The sequence below is a fragment of the Monodelphis domestica genome, chromosome 4, assembly GCF_027887165.1.
Source record: "Monodelphis domestica isolate mMonDom1 chromosome 4, mMonDom1.pri, whole genome shotgun sequence".
In the NCBI taxonomy this organism is placed as follows: domain Eukaryota; kingdom Metazoa; phylum Chordata; class Mammalia; order Didelphimorphia; family Didelphidae; genus Monodelphis; species Monodelphis domestica.
The window spans coordinates 86,449,470-86,460,454 of record NC_077230.1 but is presented as its reverse complement, the minus strand read 5'-3'; positions in this window follow the sequence as shown (position 1 = coordinate 86,460,454).

The window sequence follows — 10,985 nt, the reverse complement described above, 5'->3', positions numbered from 1 at the left end:
CTCCTTGGTTGTACTACCAGATTTTTTTTTTATGCAAACAGATTTAAACTCCATCTTTATGATAAGAATTTTTTCTTCAGTATCCTCATTGGTCTACCACATTATTTCTTTTACCAGGATCCTAGTTTTAAAACTGGAAAGCTCCAAGGGACTCATGACAAAAAAGGCTATCTACCGCCATAGAAGGAACTGATAGAGTCTGAATGCAGATTGAAGTATATACCCTTTTTTTACTTTATTTACTTCATGAGTTTTTTTCTTGTATAAATGATGTATGTCTATGATGTGATGAACATGGGAACATGAATTACTTAATAGCACATGTTCAACCTATATCATATTATCTGAGGAAGGGAATATGGATTGAGAAATATCAGAAAATTATTATTAAAAATCATATCTAAATGTAATTGGGGGAAATATATATACATATATAAGGAATCCATCAGTTCTAAACTTGTCATTTTAAAGATTATGAGAATTTAATATAAATCATACCACCTTATTCCATTTTAAAAACCATTCTTGATTGATATCAGCCTCACTCTTTGAGTGGCCCATGTTTCCCTGGCTTCCTGGAAGAGACAAGCTCAAGTGCCTCATAGTTAATGTGGCATCTTGATGTGGTATCCCAGGGTACCAAAGGGGCTGGTGGAAGCCCCCATAAAATGGGTGGCATATCCAGAAGTCAGGACTTGGGACCCAGGCTGAGGTTAAGCTTGTCTGATCAGAGACTCCTAGGAGGACTGGTGAAAACTGGCTACATAAGTGAGGGACTCTCACTCTTTTCTGGAGTATTTAATGCTTGGCAGGCACTAGCTTATTTCTGGGCTAGACACTTGAGCCAACTTCTCCAGTTGGAGCTCGAGTGGGATGGCCAGGTGATGATGGAATATCTCTGACTCTCTCTCTCTCTCTCTCTCTCTCTCTCTCTCTCTCTCTCTTCCTCTCCCTCCCTCTTTCTCTCTTTCTCCCTCTCTTTCTCTCTTTCATCTTTACTAATAAATAATTATAAATATACAGTATCCAGAGAATTCTAATCATAACAAGATGGAGAAACTAGGGTCCATAGAGGTTAGTTAACTTGCCCTTAAACCAAATCCAACACTCTTTTCAGAGCATCACATAGGTTAACATGCATGAATGGTTTAGAATTAAGAACCAGGTTTTGTTGTTTTCATATTTGAAGGGAACCCCCCCCCCTTCCTCTGATTGGCAAAAGAGATCTCAAACATAAGTCTATGACTGAATCTATCTCACTGATATCAAACCAAGAAGGTATTTTACCTATCAGATACCAAATCAGGAATCTAATGGCTCCACTGTTGGATTTTCTTTTGGCTAAACTGACTCGGAATTGGTCTCTTCTTGAGCTAATGCAGAGTAAAAGCCTCAGGGCAGATTCTTGACAGGGCTAGTGGCAGAGCAGCAGGCAGGCAGACAGATAGAAACAGCATCTAACTAGATGCTGTATCACCAGGAGACACCTTAACTCCACCCTGGCATCACTGACAGGTCCCTCTAGGCAGCTGCTCTGAATCTTCCAAACGAGAATGGAAGGATATCACCTTGGAAAGTTCCAATCATTTGGCATCCAATATCCTAGGAAGAGTAGTTCAACCATGAAGAGAATAATAAATACATTTGTATCCTCTCATCCCCTGACATCAGACTGTGCCTCCAAAATAAGCCAAGTGTGCAGCATAAAAGTGGGATGGCAAGAGGAGCTTTCTGTGTTTGGAATAGAAAACCTGAGTTTGAATAATAGCTCTCCCATTCACTAAACACCTGAAGTGGAACAAATCATTAAACTTATACTTCCCCCAGGACAAGGAAGGTACCACAAGAGGGCAGTGTAGGAAAGTTTTCTTCCACATTCTCTTTCTCAACAACTTTAAAGCAAGCATGAATTAAGACTCAAAATGCATTGGAACACATAATTCAAGTTGGGCAGTCAGCTGGGAAAAAAGTCTATTTCTCATTAAAGTCTAATATACAAGATATATTGGCAACTAGCAGTGATACATGATTTTATCTTTATTTTATTTTTATTTTTTTGAAAATTTTATTTAATTAGTTAATTTAGAATATTTTTCCATGGTTACAAGAATCATATTCTTTCCCTCCCTCCCCTCTCCCCACCCCTTCTTATAGCCGACATGCAATTCCACTGGGTTTTACCTATGTCTTTGATCAGAACCTATTTCCATGTTGTTAATGTTTGTACTAGGATGACCCTTTAGAGTCTACATCCTCAAACACATCCCCTCAATCAAGCAGTTGTTTTTCTTCAGTGTTTCTATTCCCACAGATCTTTCTCTAGATGTGGATAGTGTTCTTTCTCGTAAGCCCCTCCAAACTGCTGCCAGTAGAGAAGTCCATTACATTCAATTGTACCACAATGTATCGGTCTCTGTATAATGTTCTCATGGTTCTGCTCCTTTCACTCTGCATCAATTCCTGGAGGTCATTCCAGTTCACATGGAAGGGAATACATGATTTTTTTTAAACCCTTACCTTCCATCTTAGAATCAATACTGTGTATTGGTTCCAAGGCAGAAGAGTGGTAAGGGCTAAGCAATGGGGGTGAAGTGACTTGCCCAGAGTCACACAGCTAGGAAGACCAGATTTGAACCCAGGTGTCTGGGCCTAATTCTCAATCCACTGAGCTACCCAGCTGCCCCCAGAATACATGATTTAAAAAAAAAAAGTCATTCCCCAATAGACAGCCAAAGAATAGTTTCAAAACAATGGCAAATTATTAACAACCATATGAAAGGATGTTCCAAATCACTTGTAACCTATGACTCAAGTCTATTTGCATAATATTCTTTTCACTGGTGGAGCTGGAAAGAGCTTAGTGGAGGGGAGAGAGATGCTACTGACATCCTGCTTTCCAGAGAGAATATACTTGGTCCAGATTCTCTAGTAGGAAAGGCTCCATAGAGAAAGAATCTAGGAGGAAGCCAATAGACAGAGTAGCTAGCAGTTAAATCACATCCTTATCCCCAGCTTTCTACACTAGAGATTACTGGGAAATCTTTCTTTGGGTGAGATTGAGAATTTGCTCCCTCTCTTCTGGTTGAATTAAGATATCTCATTCCCTATGGCAGCCCTCATTTACTCTGTAGATTATTTGTTTTATTCCAATCTGTATAATGTCTTTGGTCTTTTCTTCCCATTGGCTTAGATAAGGATTTATTTACTATTCATTATGAGACTGATATTTGAAGAGAATCAAGCCATTGGAGATTTAAATTGGGATTATTCCCAAATTCAAAGATAGGAAATCAGGTGGATAGTTTAAACAATAAAAACCTTACTCTATATCAATAATATTTGGAGATGTGCAGAAAGATATAATTCTAGCATGGTTAACTCCTCTTTCTGAATCAGACAATCTTTTGGTAACATTCATTAAGTGGCTATTAAATATTGCTAAAGGTGCTAAAAGCTAGGGATACAAAGATAGGCAAAAGACAGTCCCTGCTCTGGGGCAGCTAACAATTCAGAGGGGAAGACAAGGAGCAAACAAATATGAACATATTGGATAATGGGCAATAATTAAGAGGGAAGGCACTAGTAGTAAGGAGTTGGGAAAGACTTCTGGTAGAAAATGGGACTTTAATTGGAACTTGAAGGAAATCCAGGAGGCAGAAATAAGGAGGGAGAGTATCTTAGACATGGAGGAAAACCAGAGAAAATTCTTGGAGACATTCTCTGAGGTGAACAGACCCTAATCATGAGGTGAATCATGACCCTAATCTCTTCTTTCATGCCTCCCTTAAAGCCAGACACATACAGACACACATATACATACAACCTACACACTAATAAAAGAAATTCAAATTGTTAAAGTTGATGAAAGAGACCAGTGAGTGTTGGAGGGATTGTAGAAAGTCAGGCATGGTAACACATTACTGGTAGAGAGCTATGAATTACTCCACATAACATGGGGGACTGGGGTCTCCTGAAGAGCCCAAGTCACTAGAGGGATCCTAGACCAGAAAGAGGACATGACTCCTCTGAGCTTTAGACTTCAGGAATGCAGCCTGGTCAGAGAAGATCCTCCTTGTTGGCCACCAATAAATGGATAAAGGTGGCATTAGTGTTCCATACTTTTAAGACCTGCATATCTCACTGATAGACAACCTTCTCCACCTCAGGACCTTCCCCCAAGTCACTTCCACTTGCTGGACACAATGTCAACCTCACCCCCAACATAACATGCCTCTGAGGTCACATGCCAACCTCAGAATCATTCCCAATGTCACCAAAGTGACATGTGCCCTGTCCCTTTGTTTTCTGTAACATACCTAGCTCTTCCATGAAACCCTTAAAAATTCCATCCTCTGGCATTGAGACAGGCAGACTTCTACCTGGGAGCTAGGATACCCTCCCAAACATCAATCTAGCTAATAAATCTCTTTAACTTAATTGGAGAGCCTTATAGTTCTTTAGGTGGGAAATTCTGGTAAAGAGGGACAACTCTGCCCATAACATACCTATTCTGGAAAATGATCTGTAATTATGCAAAGACGATGAATAAAATGGCCATGTACTTTAGACCCAGAGATCCCACTGGTGAGCATGTATCCAAGGAAGTAAATTTAAAAAATGGAAAGCTCTTTAGACACCAAAATATGATAATAGTAATTTTTGTACTTTGAAAGAACTGAAAACACAATAGAAATACATTGATAATAGAAATACATGATAAGCTAGTTGTAGTACATGAATATAATGGAATATTTTTGTATTAGGAGAAGTGTGTGATAATTAAAATAGTGTAAGACTTAAATTGTGGCAGATAATAGAGTGGATGGCTTAAATTGTGACCACAGAAAATATGTTTTCAAGACAGTGTCTTGTTTTAAATCAATTATAAGGTGGTCGCCAGGGAAATATTCCAAATTATGAAATATACCCAAGTCAACTGGGTTTTATAAAGATTTTAATTCATACAAACTAGGAATTAAAGAAAGTGAGAGAGAATAAGAGAGGAAATAGTATGAAGGGCCTTAGCCAACATGGCCTAGACCTGAGTCTTAAGAGAGAGATCAGTTAGTCTTTAATCACTCACCACAAGATTTGTCCAAGCAAGGATTCTAGTGTTCAGAGACACCATGCCAGCTCCATCTCAGCTGACTCCACCAGCTCAATTGTGAATCTGAATCTGAATGTCTCCTCAGCTCTATCTGAGCTCCCTTTTAAAGCGAATTTTCTCCTGTGTAACCTCTCCTAAGTTCTTACATCTACCAATCACAGTAGATGGTTTTCAAAGGACAGACCATTCTTAGTTCACACCTAAGAAGGCTTAAATTTTTTATTAAGTTCACACCAGAAAACCTCTGAGTAAGTTCTCACCTCTTTGCTCCTTGTAAATTCACAAGTTGCCTGACCTTTATAGGTACTTAGCACCCTTTTGTATTAGATCTAAAAATAGGCACAGCTTAAGAACTTTTGTCTTACTATAAGTATGGGTTTAAGTATTTTTCATTGTTCAGCAAGGAGTTTCTTCCCCTGAAGCAGGCTTAAGTAGGGGTGGAGTAGAGGTCTTCACATTCCTGATCTAAGTAGAAGTCTCACATTCCTGATCTAAGTTCCTTCATTGTTTAAAATGGGGAATGGTCTTAACCCAACCTTATGAAGTAGGGTCTGAGAATTTTAAGGTTCACAATCCAACCTTATGAAGTAGGGTCTGAGAATTTTTTAAGGTTCACAAGTGTTAGATTAGATGGAAGTGATGTGGGAAACTCATCAGGAAACATGGGTTGGAAGGGACATCTTCTTCAAGAATGACAAGACTCCAGTAATTAGCTTAATAAGAGAAAAATGTATTAAGTTGAATGCAAGTTGAATTATTGAGTTGAGTGGCAGGGAGGCAGGAACAGGTGGAATATTGCCTCGCAGAGGAGATGGAGTTTTGGATATTTATACTCTCCTGACAACAAGGTCTACATCACTAGAGATGGGATGATGGTGGGGTGATGGAGTGAGGTTTTTTGGGACTCTAGGACCTGAGATGGGTCGTGTGGTTATGTCCTATGCTTCACAGTCAAAAGGGGGTGAGCTTGTCCTGTTTGAGGGATTGTTAGATATCTGAGTTCAAAACAGATGCTTATCAGAAGCAAATTGGGAAGTTCCTGTCTGTGTTCATCAAGAAGCTAGGAAAGAGGGGAAGATAAGAGGGAAAGGATAAAGGTTAGAATTAAAGGAGGAAGTCAAAATGGAGGAGAATACACAGAAGGTTATCATAACTGTGAATGTGAATGGAATGAACTCACCCATAAAACGAAAGCAAATAGCAGAATGGATTAAAAACCAGAATCCTAACATATGTTGTCTACAAGAAACACACTTGAGGCATGTAGATACACGCAGGGAAAAGGTAAGAGGCTGAAGTAGAATCTATTGGACTGCAACTGAGACAAAGAAGGCAGGAGTTGCAATCATGAAATCTGACAAACCTAAAGTAAAAATAGATTTGATTAAAAGAGATAAGGAAGGAAATTACATCTTGATTAAAAGCAGCATAAATAATGAATAAATATCACTACTTAACATATATGCACCAAATGGTAATAGCATCCAGATTTTTAAAGGAGAAACTAAAGGAGCATAAGGATGATAGTAAAACCATATAAGTAGGGGACCTCAACCTTCCCCTATCAGTGCTAAATAAATCAAACCAATAAATAAATAAGAAAGAAGTAAGGGAAGTGAATGAAATATTGGGAAAATTAGAGCTAATAGATATCTGGAGAAAATTGAATAGTAATAAAAAGAAATATACCTTCTTTTCAGCAGCATATGGGATATATACAAAGATTGACCATGTACTAGGCTTAAAAACATTGCAAACAAATGTAGAAAAGCAGAAATAATGAATGCAATTTTTCAGGTCATAATGCAATAAAAATCATAATAAGGGCTCCTGGAGAAGCAAATTTAAAATTAATTGGAAACTTAATAATCTAATTCTTCAAAACTGTTGGGTCAAAGAACAAATCATAGAAACAATTACTGATTTCATTAAGAAGAATGACAATGAGGAGACAACATATCAAAACCTATGGGATACAGCCAAAGCAGTACTCAGGAGAAAATTTATATCCCTAAGTGCCTGTACCACCAAAATAGAGATGGAGGAGATCAATGAATTGTACTTGCAACTTAAAAAGTTAGAAAGAGAACAAATTAAAAATCCCCAGATAAAAACTAAATTGGAAATCCTAAAAATCAAAGAAGTTAATGAAATTGAAAGTAAAAGAACTATTGAACTAATAAGACTAAGAGCTGACACTTTGAAAAAATAAATAAAACAGATAAAGTACTGGTTGATTTAATAAAAAGAAAGAAAGAAGAGAATCAAATTAACAGCATCAAAGATGAAAAGGGTTATCTCACCTCTAATGAAGAGGAAGTTAAGGTAATTATTAAGAATTATTTTACCCAATTATATGGCAATAAATATGACAATCTAGGTCAAATGGGTGAATATTTATAATTTTTTTTTAAGTTTAGGAAACTAAAAAATGTGATAATGTTGTTTCTTGAACTTCCCAAACAGTCTCTGGTTGGTCTCTTCCATCCTTTTGGAACAGGTGAAAGAGAGAACAGGAGATACAAAAGATCTCTTTTATCTAAGGTTTATTTTCCCTAAAATGAAACCCACCCAATGTGCATAGACAATACACTCATGACCCAAACAACATAGATTTCCAAGACAAACATAAAACACAAGTCTCATCTGGTATATTTTAAAGATATTTCTGGTCATGTTCCCAGACCTGTGCTCATTGGGAATTTCATAGATCCAGTCTGGTAATAAAGAATCATTAATCTAAAAAGTATTTAAAAAGTACTATATCAGACTATAGATTAAGAGGTTAAAACTAATATGACTGCCACTACTGGATAATATGGAGTAAAAAACTAAATAGAATTTTGATGGTGTCAGAAGTAAATTGCTCTCTCTCCAGTGTCCTTTTTTTTAACATCATCTTTTAGTGACTTGGAGGTCAAATACTATTGAGTAAATTCAGGTATAGACAAGCCTCAGGTAAAGGAAGTTAAAGAACAATGAACTAACAAGACAGGAAACCATAATTACACAGACACTACCCCCCTCCCATGACCCAGGTAAATTAAGAAACTATGATTGGTTCCTGAGATGTGATATATGTGAGTTAGTGGGTGGAGAAATGAGTTTATAAACTGAGACCAGGAGGAAGTCATGATCTTTGGCATGGTGGAGAAGAGTGGAGCCTTGGCAGATTGTGGCTAGAGGCTCATTATGGTGACTACAGATTAGAAAGGTTAAGAATCTCTCTACCACTCTCCTACTTTTCCCTCACTACTACTACTATTACTACTACTACTACTACTACTACTACTACTACTACTACTACTACTACTACTACTACTACTACTACAATTTAATAAAGTTATTAAGCCACAACCCTATCCTGTCTATCTGATCTTTCGGAGTTCTCTGCTCAACATTTTAATGAATAATACCAAATTAATGGTCTGTTTACAACTGTAGTATTTTCAGATTCTTGTATGATTCTGTTTTCATGAGTTCCACTAGTAGTGGTGAGTTTTTGCCAATCTTGTAATGCAATGGCATTTATCTTCTCATAAGCTTGTAAATCATATTTTATCTGATTCCAAGCAGTGGAATAATCTCCCTGGTTCACAAGCATGTCAAAATTAATTTCAAGCTAGGTGATTCTGTGTCTTTCTGCCTGACCATGGACTTTAGCTCTTCATACCAGATAATGTGCTACTATAAAACAGACCTTCACTTTCCCATCATCTGGGGTGGTTGGAGGGGAGAGAATATTATTAGAAAGGGTCTCTACTAACACCAAAGTGAACAGGGCAGTAGGGTCACATAGGGATGAAGCTTACCTTAATTTTCTCACAGACTAGTGCATGTGGATAATATTCTGTGAATATGTTGGCCAAAGGTAAGAAACCAGTGGAGTGGTTATGAGGAAATTTTGCTTTACCTGTGGGAACTCCTGTGAAGATGGGATTAACTCTCTCCTGCCCATTTTTAGATTTAATTACCTGAAGCATATATACTCCACTTACCCTTAAGTGGAAGAGGTCTGTAACCTATGTGTATGATAGTAGGTGACAAATCAGAACCCACTGACTTCCCCTGAGCAGTCCTAAACAAAGTTTTAGCTGTAATTGATCCATGTAAAATGGAAGGAAGTCACAGGAAGTGATGAAAAGGAACAGTCTTTTAAAATTCCAAGAACTTCCTGTGACAAGGTTTTTTGCCTTGAACTTGACCCTGGAGAAGCTCCAGCTGAGAACCTTGGACTGCTTCTATTTTCCCTTAAAACTACCATGAGGAAAAACTATGGGAGTAGAAACACAGAAGAAAAACAATTGCTTGATTACATGGGTCGAGAGGGATATGATTGGGGATGTAGACTCTAACTGATCATCCTAGTGCAAACATCAACAACAAGGAAATAGGTTCTGATCAAGAACACGTGTAAAACTCAGTGGAATTTCATGTTGGCTATGGGAAGGGGTGGAGGAGGGGAGGGAAAGAATATGATTCTTGTAACCAAGGAATAATGTTCTAAATTGACTAAATAAAATTTTCAGAATAAAAAAAAAAAGAACTACCATGTGGGTGAGTGAAAAAGGCTGACTCCCTTCCCTAGCTTTCATGGAGGTACTAGCCTCTGGAGGGGCCCCTTGTCTTAGAGGAGGCCTCATGGCTAAAACCTTTGTTAATTGACCCTTAGGCCCTCCAGCTGGGGCTTCTGGAGCCCTGCCAGAGTAAAGCAGGTAACTTGCTGTAACAGGAGAAAGGGGAGGAGGGAGGGAGGATTCAGAATAAATCATCAAGTTTGTATTCTAGCAACTCTAAACAATCTCCTTTGAGGGGTTAATATACTTAACCATAATTTTTAACAATCAATGGCATCATTTTTATAGTCTAAAGCTTTTGGGTATGCATTGACATAAGGGCAAATGTATTTTAAACTTATATTACTGCAAAATCAAAAAAGTTTAAAAAAATCTCAATTCTGGTGATGTGCTTCAAACACAAAAAAGGAGAGAAAAATAAAACTGAAATACTGTATTACACATGCAAGCAAAAACAATAATTAAAAGTTTTAAAAATAAAAAAAAGATAGCTTACAATAAATGACACACTGTGTCCATCAAGAAAAGGTAAAATACAAAGGTTCCTCACCAAAAATGAGATCTTTTTCCTTTTCAAACTTGGCCATGATCCACAGTGTGAGTGCAAATGATTTTCACAAAGTAACAGTGTTGGTTTTTAAACATAGTTGGCCCCTTGATTTCCTATCCCCTGAATTTATCTTGGAGGGTGCAGGAGGCCTACTTATGATTGATTAGAACAGAGCTAACTATAGAAGAAGACCATTAGTAATTCTGCCTTGTTGGCATTAGCAAAAAGCTCTTCTGCCCCTTTAGTTAAAACACAGGTGGGAGCCATACTCAGAATACTTGTATGGACAAGGTTTGGGGGTTGCCTAACCATGTGGAATTTTTCAAGAAGTGTCCTGTTGACAACCTTAAAGAAGCAAACTAAGGAAACAAAAGGCTATAAACATTTTTAATTGCTTTGCATGGTTTTCTTTTGAAGATTGGTGTAAGAATTTTGACTCTTTATATTTGAGATGAAACATCAGAATAAAAATTAAATTTAAAAAAACAAAGTAACAGTGTTTTATAAAGAACAGGAGTACAACAGGTAATGCACATTCAAGAAGTATCAAAGTACCCCAAATTCACAATAACCCAGTTAAGTATAATAGCAGACAAACCCACTCATATTTTACGTGAGTTGCTGTGTGACATTTTAAAAAAACTTAGAAAAACTTGTCACAAGTATTCATTAGCTTCTAAGGGGGTGGCAGGGATGGTGGCAAAAAGGCAAGGCAAGAGAACGTGGCTTAAAAAAATTTATCTAGACTATC